Genomic DNA, 15,003 nt, shown 5'->3' on the forward strand with positions numbered 1-15,003 from the left:
GTGGGCAGAAGAAACGTTTCAAGGACACCCTCAAAGTCTCCTTGATAAAATGCAACATCCCCACCAACACCTGCAAGTCCCTGGCCAAAGACCACCCTAAGTGGAGGAAGTACATCTGGGAAGACGCTGAGCACCTCGAGTCTCATCGCCGAGCGCATGCGGAAAACAAGCGCAGGCAGTGGAGAGAGCGTGCGGCAAACTGGTCCCACCCACCCTTTCCTCCAACAACTGTCTGTCCCACCTGTGACAGAGACTGTAATTCCCGTATTGGACTGTTCATTCCTGTTTGCTACTTGCTGATTTGTACGTGCCCTTTCTGATTTGTGACTGTTTTAGGAATTAAATGTTTAATCCAATCAGCTGTGAGAAACCTGCATCTTCAGCATCATCATCATAGGCAGTCGCTCAAAATCGAGGAAGACTTCCACTCTAAGAACTCACTTTTAGAGTGGAAGTCTTCCTCGATTTTGAGCGACTGCCTACGATGATGATGCTGAAGATGCAGGTTTCTCACAGCTGATTGGATTAAACATTTAATTCCTAAAACAGTCACAAATCAGAAAGGGCACGTACAAATCAGCAAGTAGCAAACAGGAATGAAAACCATCATTCATGAAGTTCATAGGAACAGCAGTGGACCATTCAACCCCTCAAACATGTTCCGCCATTGAGTTAGATCATCCCAGCTTGCATTTCTTGCTGTGTAACTTCATTTGATTGGTCTGGGAGGGAAGAGGACTTTCCCGAAACTGCAGTGCTTGGCACAGAAAGAGAGAGAGAGATAAGCAGAAGAGCTGGCGCCCACCACCCCCCCCCTCCCCCCCCACACACACCCCGACGCCACCTTGCAGGTTGTATTTGAGGAAATCGGGAAAAGGAGAGAGGTCCTCTTCCTCACCACCGGCAAGAATGTCCCAAGGACAACAATGGTCCAGGCTTGGACAGAGGTCATGGACAGGGTCAATGCCACCAGCATTACTCCCAGGACATATCTGCAATGCCGAAAGAAGTACAATGACCTCACATGAGAAGCAAGGGTGAGTACATTTTTTCATCTCATCACCCCTCTCAAGCAGCACCTCGCAACACTCCTTTCACCCCCTCCCCACAACTCTCAACAATTGCCTCCCCTTCATCATATCCTTCAACTTCCTATCATACTGCAACACCTCTCTTTCTTACCACAAGCATGCTCACCTCTTCCTTTGCTCTCCTCACACCACACACTAACACCATTCGGTCTCACATTCTACCACTTGCACAACTGCCAACTCTTCCCACCACTCCTTCCTCACCACATTGCACACACCTCCCTTCACATTCAGCACATCCCTATTCCTCATTTCACCTTGCCTCTTCTACACCTCCGACACATGCACTACATGCACCAACCCAACGCATCTCCCCTTAAACAGCCACTTATTAACTCTCATCATCTCTTTCTGCGGGGCATGATGGCACAGAACATGAAGCAGTGGAACAAGACCAGGGGGGGGATCATCCAACATGATTAGCCTAAGCCAGGAGGAACATTGGGAAAGGCGAGGCTGGTGTCTTACATAAGCAGGCTGTTTACATATTACTTGGAACCCTTCATTCATCTCAGCAAAGATGCAGCAAGCTTCACTACTTCAACCTGCATTTTCTATTCCTCCAGACTCCACATAAACAACTTGGTCTGCTGCCACATTGGGTCCCTCCTCCCTCCCGAGAAAGGACTCTTTCCGGATCTAACTTCTTCCGGCTCACAGATGGCCTGATATTGCAGCGGGACCTGGCGGGCAGCCTCGGGGTGCTCCTTTACCACACATGCACTTTCCAGCAGGGATCAGTAGATCGTGGTCAGGAACGGCAAGTAATCAGGAAGGCAAATGGAATGTTAGCCTTTATTGCAAGGGGGATGGAGTATAAAAGCAGAGAAGCCCTGCTACAACTGTACAGGGTATTGGTGAGACCACACCTAGAGTACTGCGTACAGTTTTGGTCTCCTTATTTAAGGAAGGATATACTTGCATTGGAGGCAGTTCAGAGAAGGTTCACTCGGTTGATGCCTGAGATGAGGGGGTTGACTTATGATGAAAGATTGAGCAGGTTGGGCCTATACTCATTGGTGTTTAGAAGAATGAGAGGTGATCTTATTGAAACATATAAGATACTGATGGGGCTCGACAGGGTAGATGCAGAGAGGATATTTCTACTCGTGGGGGAATTTAGAAATAGGGGACATAATTTAAGAATAAGGGGTCGCCCATTTAGAACTGAGATTAGGAGCAATTTCTTCTCTCAGAGGGTTGTAAATCTGTGGAATTCTCTGCCCCATAGAGCTGTGGAGGCTGGGTCGTTGAATATATTTAAGGTGGAGATAGACAGATTTTTGAACGATAAGGGACTGAAGGGTTATGGGGGGCGGGCAGGGTAGTGGAGCTGAGCTCAAGATTAGATCAGCCATGATCTTATTAAATGGCGGAGCAGGCTCAAGGGGCCAAATGGCCTACTCCTGCTCCTATTTCTTATGTTCTGATGTAAGGCTGTCGGCTCTATGCTAACAAGGCCCGGCCCACAAAATGGATTGGGCCAACCATCGACTATCGTGCAGCTGGTAGGTGCATTCTGCTGATCACCCGATCACCACTCAGGGGTGTTGGGCGGAATCGAGCCCAGTGTTTTACTGAGCTACACAGACCAGGCGATCTCCCATTGAATTCCATTTGCTGATCTCATTCAGGACAGTGAAGTGTTCTACTTTGCCTGGGTTAGGAGGGGAAACATTCGTCAATATTCCTGTTCCTGACCATGATCTACTGACCCCTGCTGGAAAGCACATGTGTGCTGATGTTGAGTGAGAATAGGATCAAGTGATTACAGAATGTGCCTTCCATGGTCCAATAGCTAGCCAGCACATTTTCTATAGGCTGCAATGATTTTTTCTTTCAGAGAAGGTTCTTTGGCATTCATGTCTCCATAGGTATTAAAGAAATTATCTTTGTATTTCATAATTTCTGTTTCCTTTAGTTTAATTATACAGAATTGAAATTCACTTTGCATTATTAGCAGCTATTGGATCTGTGCTACAAGATCCAGAGGAAGTTCAGTAGTCATAAGGTCGATACAACTTCCCTTATGTTATTGAGGAATAACATCTCAATTTAGTTTATGTATCTGTGAAAATATAGAAATTGCTTCCAAGCAATTAAATGAGTGCATATGTTACATAATCTGGAGAAGTCCATCCTGCCTGAATTGTTTAGTGCTGTTGAGTTTGGCTTGAGACAGGACATCTGGGAACCAGCGCGATGAATAGGGGCAAGAACCATCAATCCTTTGTAATCGGGCAGTTTATGGACTTTCATTGGTGCATGCGCAGTGGTTTTCACACGCGCTGCTGACTGATTTTCAGCAAATGAAAAGATTAAATTAGAACTATGAACATGGAACTTTTATGAGGTGACTGATTCTGGTTGGGTTCTAAGGAACAAATTTTCCTACAAGCCTCACATTTTTGCTTTTGCTTATATAGTAACGGTCTCTACACCAAAAGTGAGTCATTCACGAGGCACCCTGAGACATTTTGACAATATGGTAAGGCATTATGAAAGTACTCCATTTCTTTTTTTCCGCTGCTTCCAGAGCCTTGCCAGTCTCTTCAGATACATAGGAAGGCGTTCTCAGAATCTGACCACACCTCTTCTAGATTTTTCAGATATTTTAACTTTATCAAGTCTGTTGAAAAGATTTTGGTCTTATCGGTAAAGACTACAAAAAGAATGTCCCAGTAATGCACTTAGAACATGCCACGCTTGGCCTTCAGTCTGTGCTGAGTTTTCAGAGTTCAGCTGAGGCAGGAGCTGGAGCACAGCAACCGGTTACAGAGTGAAAGATCAAATCAGTCCGGGTTCCACGTCCTGAATGTTATCCAGCTACTTCTGCTGAAAGGTGCAACTGTGTGGACATTGGGTGACAATACAATCAAACTCAGCTCTGATGCCCATTGTAGTTCAATAGCCTGTCAGCATTTTCATGGGGGGAAGCACCAATGTTTTCTTATTACTACCATAAGAATGAAAGTATGCCCAAACTTTCAGTTTCACAATGGATTCTTCTTCGGGTGGATAGACTTTTTATTAACTAACATATCAGTTACAATACATTTGTGATTAATCAGCACATATAGTGGAAAACCTCTTAAGAGCTCAATGTTATTTGCCAGAGCAAGATTATCAGCGATGAGTGGTACTTCTTCTGACAATTTTGCAAAGAATAGTCGGTAGCCAAACATGTTGAGGAGGGAAGAAAATTGAATATAAAAAAATGTCATCATTATAACTGCTTAACAGATAGATGCCAAGCCTAGTGGTGCAACAATGTAGATCTTGCAACACTCAGCCTGAAACTCTAAGCAGCAAACAGGCACACAGGCACAGGCACACTGTCAATCTTGGCAGAATCCTAGCAAAGGAATATAAGACATCCACTTACACCATTGTTAAAAGCAGCAAGCTGTGTTTGTCCCAGGGGCACAGGAGATGGTTAAGTTGTATTGACGTGTTCTCTTTCTATTCCTTTTCTCTTTCTTTGATTTTTTCTATATTTCTCTGGGGCCGAAATTATCGATGGTTCTAAATAGAATGCGCCCGGGCGCAGCGCAAAAATCGTCCCCCGTGGAATTGGGCGAGGGTTTTGTGGAGGTGTGATGAGGCAGCGCCCCGCTCAGCTGCGTGCGGCGACGATGATGTCATCGCCATGCGCATCACCCTCTTACCGCCCCGGAAGTTAAATTGCCCCACGCAACCTACCTTATGGCCTGGCAATGCCAACGACAGCTTGCAGTCGCGTTGCAGTCGGGAACCGGATGCGCCAGCGCTATTTAAAGGCGCCACCTTGGACTATTTTCTGTCGGCCATTACTTGTTTTTGCTTTCCAACAGTTAGGCAGAGTGGCTGGTGGACCAATTGCAGCGATTTATAGCTCAAAGGTTCTTCTGCCTCCTACCTTTCCCCCTGTATCATTCCTGACATTTTCAACGTTCAACCATTTCTGTCATGTGGGCTGTGCTGGCACTCGACCTCCTGCTCTGACTTCACCGTCAGACGATACTTCGCCGGAGGCAAAGGTGCCGCCAATTACAGAGGGGAAGACATCGCGAGAGGGAGCGAGAAAGGCAATGACAAAGAGAGGCACCACCACAGGGGGAGGCACATGGAGAGGGAAAGGGACAGGCAAAGGGAAAGGGACAGACAAACACAGGCAGCAACACAGCAACAAGCACATCAACATGTTGCCAGAGGAAGAAGGCAACACAGGGCTGGCAACAAGAGGCCTTACTCTCCCTGGGTATTCCGCCAGCAGTTCTCCTACATTAATTTCACTGAGGAGCAGTGTGTGCGAAGGTTGTGTTTCAGGAAGGACGTGGTCACAGAGCTCTGCCATCTGCTGCAACCAGACCTCGAGCCTCAGACCAGGGTGAGGACGGCTCTCTCAGTGGCGGTCAAGGGCACCATCGCGCTCAATTTCTATGCCAATGGATTGTTCCAGGGAGCAACAGGGGATATCTCCACCATCTCCCAATTTGCCTTCCATTGCTCCATCCGCGAGGTCACAGATGCACTGTACAGAAGGAGGAGGGACTACATCTCCTTCCCCATGAGCAGAGAGAAGCAGCACGAGCAACCATGTGGCTTTGCCAGGATATCGGGCTTCCCCATGGTGCAGGGTGTCATTGACTGCATCCACGTCGGTTTGAGGGCACTGCATCACAATCCTGAGATCTTCCATAACCGCAAAGGCTACCCCTGAATGTCCATTTGGTGTGGGACCACACATGCAGAATACAGACCGTGAATGCCCGCTATCCTGGCAGCAGCCACGATGCTTTCATCCTGTGGTAGACTGGTGTGACAGCTCTGTTCCAGCTCCCAAATTAAGCTCGCGGCTGGCTGCTCAGAGACGAGGGCTATCCGCTAGCCACCTGGCTCACGACTCCCCTCCGCAATCCCACTGCTCCTTCCCAGAATTCATACAATGAGAGCCATGCCACCACCAGGAACATCATTGAGCAGACCATCGGAGTGCTCAAGCAACGGTTCCGCTGCCTTGACCACTCGGGAGGAATAGTGCAGTACTTGCCTGAGCGAGCGTCCCTATTCGACATTGTTTCCTGCATGCTGCTCAACCTGGCCATCATGAGGGCACAACCATTGCCAGCAGGCATAGCCGCACCACCTCAGCAGGAGGAGGAGGAAGAGGAGGGCCAGGCGGAGGACCAGGAGGAACAGGAGGATGAGCAACAGGAGGATGAGGAGAAGGAGCAGGAGCAGCAACAGCCGCAATGAAGGAGGCATCGCGATCCTGCAAGGTGGGTCCGTGACCATCTCATCAGAGCTCGTTTCCGCTGATTTCCATCACATTCCCGGTTCCTGTGGACATCCCCATCACCACATCAATTTCCCTCCCAAACCAAAGCCCCAAGACTGAAATGAGAGCCAACAGAAAACACTAAACATTCCAATCAACATTTATCAAACAACAATAACATTTATATCTGTCTATTTATTCATCGCCCTTGTGCATTTCCTTATAGCCCCTTGTTCGTCCACCGATTCTAATACTTCTCCGCAGTGATTCCTCTGTGGCTGCAGCATGGCTGCTGGAAGGCTGCTGTGTGTCAGAACCAGAGACTGCAGATGGCCTTGTAGGACACCTTCGACCAGCTCTGGGCCTGGAAGGCCCGGCTGCAGACTGCACCACCTCAGGCTGGGCGGCGTCAGTCTGGGCTGGCTGGGTGACAGGTAGCGACAAGTGCAATGGTGGAATGGCAGTTGTAGGATCAGGAATGCTGTCATCCTGAGAGAGGACAGCAGATTCCTGCTCCACTGACCCAATGCCACTCCCCCGGGGCAGCACCTCAGCATCTCCACCAATCTGCTGCAGCACAGATTGCTGGGCTGCTGTGACAGCGTGTGAGCCCCGGTCGACTGTGGTGGACCCAGCGACACTGGCAGCAGTCAGAGCCTGCGTGGCATCCAGCTGAGACTGCATGACATCACCAAGACATTGCGTGGCATTAAGCTGAGACTGCATGAGAGCAGTCTGAGCATCCATGCGAGCAACCATTGACTCTATTGCAGCACCAAGATTTGCGTTGTTTCCGCCTGTGCTACAATGGAAGCTGCCACATCGCCCGTGACATGAGTCACGAAGTTTGGATCTGCACGGTCTGTCTGGGAGTCCATCGTCCGCACATTGGCAATGATGGGCTCCATGGTCTGTGCAGAGCTGTGTACAATGCGGGACGCTCCTTACCACTTCCGCCAGGCTCTCGGGAAACCTTGCAATTGCACCTATCATGTCAGAGCGCATGGCAATCACCCTTTGTGTGAACGCCTTCCCATCGAGGTCCATATCTGAGTCCTGTGCAGCAGAACTCGCGTGCAAATTCGCCCTCCAGGGAGATGGCCCCCCGAGCTTCCCTTTCCCCTTGACTGTGCTGCAGCCTGCTACATGGGCCCGCTGCATCACCCAGAACCCTGCACTAAGCTAACCTCCAAAGACTGCGTAGTGCCAATATCTGAGCTGGTGCCTGCAGGTGAGAGAAGCAGTGACGCAGTGCTCGGCTCCTCCTCCTCCTCCCCTCCTCCACCTCCCTCGTGACTAGGTTGGGGGGGTGGCTCAGGCACAGGTTGCTCATCTGCTGGCTGATTATCTGAAAGTTTAAGTGGCACAAGAGTCACGTTAAGGTGAGGGCAGGGGGCGGGAATGGAGCAAGGAAGGCAGACAGAATGAGGAGCTGGAAAGTCATAAGGCCTTCTGGGTTAAGGGAGAAGTGGGATGAGAAGAGGGGATGAGGATACCATTGGTGCCCCCAGCGGGCTCGACATCTCCGCCGGCCACGGTGCCCACCACCTGCGGGCCAATGAGCCGCAGCACTCGCTCTTCCAGATCAGTCCGCTGCCGCAGTTCAGCTTCCTCCCCCCCACCCCCTTCAGTCCGCTGCTGCTCCATCCTGTTGTGTGCCATCTTGGCCTGCAAAAGAAAGGAACCTGTGTGAGTAAGAGTCCAGTTATCTATGTGGAAGATATGCCTGCCATGGTTAAATAGCTGTGAATATAGGCAAGGCGTGAAATGAATATGTGATTGTGCGCAGGCACAAATGTTTGGTGATTGTCTGTTGGGTTAAGTGCTGGTTTGCAGACTGTTCACAGACAGAGGCTCAGAGGCTGGTATGTAAGAGTTGTGGAAACATGTACTCACCTTGACCACCCGACTGAGGCTGACATCTCCGCAGCCACCTCTGCCCACATGGTCCTAAAAACCTGTGGCGTTGGCCGTCTCCCAGATGGAGGGAACAGTGCCTCCCTCCTTCTCTCCACTGCCCCCACCAGTGTCTCCAATGCCAGGTCATTGAAACGAGTGGCCCTTGCATGAGGTCTTGGAGCAGCCACCGCAGACCTTCCTTGCAGCTCTCAGTCAACTCCAGAAATGATGAGAATGAGCACGTGCTGCCCGAAATGACATCCCCTTTAAGAACTGGAATGAGCAGCAGGCTGATTATCAGTGAATGAAAGTCAGCTGAAATTGGGTACAGCCCCAGTAATAGCGCCCCTGCAGCGCCCCACTGAGGCCATTTCCCATAATATTGCCAACCATATCGCCGGGCGCTAAATGTTCAAACATATAAAACTTAGCGCCTCAAACGCAGCGCTACCAAATTTTGCCCCCTCTGTCTCTTCACAGGCGACCTGGCTGTGAGATTTTCAAGTATTCTTGCCGTTTATTTTGTCCTTTATCGAGAGCAAAAGCATTTGCGAGACTGTTATGGATGCAAGACTATTCCATCTTCATCCCAAAAGTGAACACCTTACAATAAAACAAGAGGACCTATACTTTTAATAAAGGGCATTAAGTAACACGATAGTGACCACTGGGATAGTTCTGCCTCCATAGTTGTCTCTTGCTTTCTCAGTGAGAGAAAGCAAGGTGAGTGTCAGAACATTTGAGCAGTCAGGCTAATGTCCAGACCCAAGGGTGATCTCGATCCTGTGTGCAACTCTTTCTGGAGGCAGGAGAGTCCATTGAGATTCAGAGTTTCAATGTCTCTTGGTTAATGGGTACCATTCAGATATTGTATATCATTTATTAGTGTTGTAATAGAGTTAGATGTTTGCAGTTTTGAAGTAGACCGAGACAGATGATTTACAGTAAAGTCCACTCCACTTAACCAAAGTGTACATGAAGGATATACATCAGCAGCCCACTAGATAAATATTGTATGTAGTGAGTCCCCACTTGTATTTTGTTTATACCAAAGACATAGACAAAAAAAAGATGCTTTGCAAAAGTAAGTAAGTAAGGAAAGAAAGAACTTGCATTTATATAGTGTCTTTCATGACCTTAGGACATCCCAAAGGACTTTACGGCTAATGAAGTAATTTTGAAATGTAATCACTGTTATAATGTAGGAGATGTTATATATGCAACACCTTGTAACCAGCATTCTACCGCCACCAGAGGGCGCATCTGTTGGAGTCCCAAGAAATCCCAGCATCTCTTGGGAGCACTGCATATAAGCAGGCCTCCCATGCTATGCGACCACTCTAGAGTCAGAATAAAGAGACTAAGGTCACATTTACTCAAGTCTACAGTACTCAGTCACATTGCTTTATTTGAGACATAACAACTGGCGACGAGTAATAGATAACGAACCATCACACAAAAATGCAGAGAACTGTTGGTATCCTGGAGAAATTCTCAGAAGGTGACGATTGGGAAGCCTTCGTGGAGCAACTCGACCAATACTTCGTGGCCAACGAGCTGGAAGGGAATGAGAACGCTGCCAAACGAAGGGCGATCCTCCTCACCGTCTGCGGGGCAACAACCTATGGCCTCATGAAGAATTATCTTGCCCCAGTGAACCAACAACCAAATCGTATGAAGAACTGTGTACGCTGGTCCGGGTGCATCTAAATCTGAAGCATTCTGATGGCAAAGTATCGATTTTATACATGTCAACGGTCTGAAGGTCAGGAAGTGGCGAGCTACGTCGCCGAACTAAGGTGCTTTGCAGGACATTGCGAATTCGATGGATTCCTGGAGCGAATGCTAAGAGACTTTTTTGTGCTTAGCATTGGCCATGAGGTTATCCTTCGCAAACTATTGACTGTTGAAACACCGAACCTAAGCAAAGCAGCTTAGGTTCACCAGCGATAACACCAAACAAATTTTGCAGCATAAAGATGCATCAGCAAGTACTGTGTACAATGTAACGTCGTTTTCAGGCAGGAATGCATATGGCAGAACGTACATGTCTGCAGCTGCATGACCTCAGATGACTCAGAGTCCGCCATCAAGCATTAATGCGAGGTAATGTTGGCGCTGTGGAGGTGATCATCGAGCTCATCAATGCCGCTTCAAACACTATGCGTGCAAAGGCTTTGGAACAAGGGGACACCTCCAGCGAATGTGCAGATGAGCTGCAAACCCTGCAAACCACCACGTTGCAGAGGAAGACCAATCCATGGCAGATCAAACTGAACTAGAGACTCGAACCGAGGAGGCAGAAGTGTACGGTGTACACACCTTCACCACGAAATGTCCACCGATCATGTTAAAAGTTGAACTGAACGGAATTCCAGTATCCATGGAATTGGACATGGGTGCGAGTCAGTCTATCATGAGCAAAAAGGCCTTCGAGAGGCTGTGGTGCAACAAGGCACAAAGGCCCAAGCTGAGCCCTATTCATACAAAGCTGAGAACTTACACTAAAGAGCTGATCCCTGTAATTGGCAGTGCACTGGTACAAGTCTCCTATGATGGAGCGGTGCACGAACTCCCACTATGGATTGTACCAGTAGATGGCCCCATACAGTTCGGCAGAAGCTGGCTGGGAAAAATCCGCTAGAACTGGGACGACATCCGAGCGTTTTTGTCTGTCGATGACGCCTTATGTGCCCAGGTTTTGAGCAAGTTCCTGTCATTGTTTGAGCCAGGCATTGGAAATTTCTCTGGGGCGAAGGTGCAGATCCACTTGGTTCCCGGTACACGACTCATCCATCACAAGGCAGGTGTGGTGCCATACATGATGCGAGAGAAAGTGGAGATCGAGCTGGACAGGCTGCAACGAGAAGGCATCATCGCGCCGGTTGAGTTCAACGAGTGGGCCAGTCCGATTGTTCCAGTTCTCAAGGGCGATGGCACGTCAGAATTTGTGGGGTCTATAAAATAACGATTAACCGTTTTTCGCTGCAGGACCAGTACCCGCTACCCAAGGCAGACGACCTATTTGCGACCCTGGCTGGAGGAAAGACGGTCACCAAGTTGGACCTGACCTCGGCCTACATGACGCAGGAGCTGGAGGAATCGTCGAAAGGCCTCACCTGCATCAACACGCACAAAGGTCTGTTCATCTACAATAGATGCCTGTTTGGGATTCGATCGGCCGTGGCTATTTTTCAAAGGAACATGGAGAGCCTGCTAAAGTCGGTTCCGTGCACCGTGGTTTTCCAGGACAACATATTGATCACAGGTCGGGACATCATCGAACACTTGCAGAACCTGGAAGAGGTTCTAAGTCGGCTAGATCGTGTGGGACTCAGGTTGAAATGCTCGGTGTGTTTTCCTGGCACCACAGGTCAAGTTCTTAGGGAGAAGAATCATGGCAGACGGCATCAGACCCACCGCGCCAAGACGGAGGCCATCAAGAACGCGCCGAAACCACAGAACGTGATGGAGCTGCAGTCGTTCCTGGGACACCTCAATTATTTTAGTAATTTTCAACCCGGGTTAAGCACCTTGCTACGCAAGGGAGATGACTAAGTGTGGGGGAAATCACAAGAGACTTCTTTTGAGAAAGCCAGGAATCTGTTATGTTCCAACAAACTGCTTGTTCTGTATGACCCATGTAAACGTTTAGTGCTAGCTTGCGATGCATCTTCGTACGGGGTCGGGTGTGTGTTACAACAAGCAAACGAATCGGGAACATTGCAACCGGTCGCTTATGTGTCTAGGAGTTTGTCCAAGACCAAAAGGGCCTACAGCATGATTGAAAAAAAAGCTCTAGCATGCGTTTACGGGGTGAAAAAAATGCACCAGTATCTGTTTGGGCTTACGTTCGAGTTAGAAACTGACCATAAACTGCTCATATCTCTATTCTCAGAGAGCAAAGGTATTAATACCAATGCCTCTGCTCGCATCCAAAGATGGGCACTTACGCTGTCTGCATATAACTATGTAATTCGCCACAGGCCAGGCACAGAGAACTGCGCTGATGCTCTCAGTCGGCTACCATTGCCCACCACCGGGGTGGAAATGGCACAGCCTGCAGACTTGCTCTTGGTGATGGATGCATTTGAAAACGAAAAGTCACCCATTAAGGCCTGCCAGATCAGGACCTGGACCAGCCAGGATCCTTTACTGTCCCTTGTACAAAACTGTGTCCTCCATGGGAGCTGGTCCAACGTCTCAGTGGAGATGCATGAAGAGATCAAGCCATTCCAGCGGCGCAAAGACAAAATGTTCATACAGGCGGACTGTCTTTTGTGGGGTAATCACATGGTTTTGCCTAAGAAAGGCAGGGAAACATTCATACGCGACCTACACAGTACCCACCCAGGCATAGTAATGATGAAAGTTATAGCCAGATCCCATGTGTGGTGACCCGGCATCGACTCAGATTTGAAGTCTTGCGTGCGCCAATGCAACACTTGCTCTCAACTGAGCAATGCACCCAGGGAGGCATCGCTAAGTTTGTGGTCATGGCCCTCCAAACCGTGGTCTAGGATCCACGTTGACTTCGCGATCCCGTTTCTAAGCAAAGTGTTTTTGGTTGCTGTTGCTGCTTATTCAAAATGGATTGAGTGTGCAATAACGTCTGTAAGCACGTCCACGGCCACCATCGAAAGCCTACGAGCCATGTTTGCCACGCATGGCCTGCCTGATGTCCTAGTCAACGACAATGGGCCGTGCTTCACCAGCGCTGAATTCAAGGCATTCATGACCCGCAATGGGATCAAGCACATCAAATCTGCCCCATTCAAGCCCGCATCCAATGGCCAGGCAGAATGGGCAGTCCAAACCATCAAGCAAAGCTTGAAACGCATGTCAGAAGGCTACCTACAGACCCGCCTGTCCCGAGTCCTGCTGAGCTACCGCACAAGACCCCACTCGCTCACCAGGGTTCCTCCTGCCGAACTGCTCATGAAAAGGGCACTCAAAACAAGGCTCTCTCTAGTCCACCCTGATCTCCATGATCATGTCGAGGGTAGGCAGCATCAACAAAGCATGTACCATGATTGCGCAAATTTGTCACGCGATATTGAAGTCAATGACCCTGTATTTGTAATCAACTATGGACATGGTCCCAAACGGCTTGCTGGCACTGTCGCAGCCAAAGAAGGGAGTAGGGTGTTTGAGATCAAACTTGCAAATGGACTAACTTGCAGAAAGCATTTGGACCAAACCAAACTGCTCTTCACAGACAGCCACGAGCAACCTGAAGAGGACACCACCAACTTCGACCCTCCGATACACACACAAGTGGCAACCGACATCACGGTTGACCATGAAGCTGAACTCATCATCCCCAGCAGCCCAGCAAGGCCCAATCAACTCACCTGCACCTGTGTTTGTACCGAGGCGATCGACTAGGGAGTGGAAAGCCCCAGATCGTATCACCCTGTAAATACGTGTACTATTGACTTTTGGGGGGGGGGGAAGTGATATTATGTATGCAACACCTTGTAACCAGCATTCTACCGCCACCAGAGGGCGCATCTGTTGGAGTCCCACGGGATCCCAGCATCCCTTGGGAGCACTGCATATAAGCAGGTCTCCCATGCTATGCCAGCACTCTGAAGTCAGAATAAAGAGACTAAGGTCACACTTACTCAAGTCTACAGTACTCAGTCACATTGCTTTATTTGAGACAACAGGAAACATGGCAGCCACTTTGTGCATAGCAAGGTCCCACAAGCAACATTGAAGTAAATGACCAGATCATCTGTTTTTTTAGGTGTTGGTTGAGGGAAAAATGTTAACAAGGCCACCTCTGCTTTTCTTCAAATAATGCCATGAGATCTTTTAAAAAGCCCATTGAGAGTCTCACTTTAATGTCTCATCTGCTATAGGTTGTGGTTGAAGAAGAACCAGCTGATTTGGGTTGAAATCACCTAGGAAACTCTTTTAGAGTCTACCTACAAAACATAAAACATTAAACCGTGCCACCCGACCTGGGTGACACACCAGACATTTACAAGGCCCTTTTTTTCCTTTTTTTGGTTTTTTTGTGTTTTTCTTTTTTTTTTGGGGCACTAAAATCACAATTTTCCCAGTGCCCCCTATAAAAGGGAAGGGGACACTAAAAGCACCGGCAATTAAAACAAATTAAACTTTAAAACGTAAAATCAAATTAAAATTTGGTTGCCGGGCGTGATGATGCACTCCAGTCCCTCCGGTGCCCACCTCTGAAATCACCTATGAATTCTAGGGCTGCACACAGAAATGAAAGCATTTCAGTGATAATCACTGAAGCGTGTTACCTCACAGATTGAACAATGGAGTCCATGTATAAACCCCATTTAAGTCTACCTTCTTTGAACTGTCCTCTCTTTTTCCCCACCGATTGCAAAGACTACAAACTATAGTCTTTGCATCTCTTCACCTTAAGTGTATAAGGATTTTAAAAACTGATAGTCAATTAATCAAAAGCAAAATACTGCAGATGCTGGAATTCTGAAATAAAAACAGAAAATACTGGAAATACTCAGTAGGTCAGGCAGCATCTGTGAAGAGTGAAACCGAGTTAACACTTCAGGTCGATAATCTTTCATAAAACAGTCAATTAATTGTATGCTTAAAGGGAATGTACTGTACCATATCATTCATAGAATTATTCTACATTTTCCTGTTAACATTTATATATCGCAGAATTTGCAATTTCATAGAAAATACTGGATTTATGATGAGGTTGTGATAAGAAATGGAAATATAGTACAGGGATTTTATACTGTGGAC

General features: G+C 48.2%; 1 protein-coding gene across 1 annotated transcript in view; it reads left to right on the forward strand.

Moving 5' to 3' along the window:
- arhgap20b (Rho GTPase activating protein 20b) overlaps positions 1 to 15,003 on the forward strand; it is a 181,622-nt gene that overhangs the window by 43,544 nt on the left and 123,075 nt on the right. The gene's annotated exons all lie outside the window — the stretch shown is intronic.

The sequence above is a fragment of the Pristiophorus japonicus genome, chromosome 6 (genome assembly GCF_044704955.1).
Source record: "Pristiophorus japonicus isolate sPriJap1 chromosome 6, sPriJap1.hap1, whole genome shotgun sequence".
In the NCBI taxonomy this organism is placed as follows: domain Eukaryota; kingdom Metazoa; phylum Chordata; class Chondrichthyes; family Pristiophoridae; genus Pristiophorus; species Pristiophorus japonicus.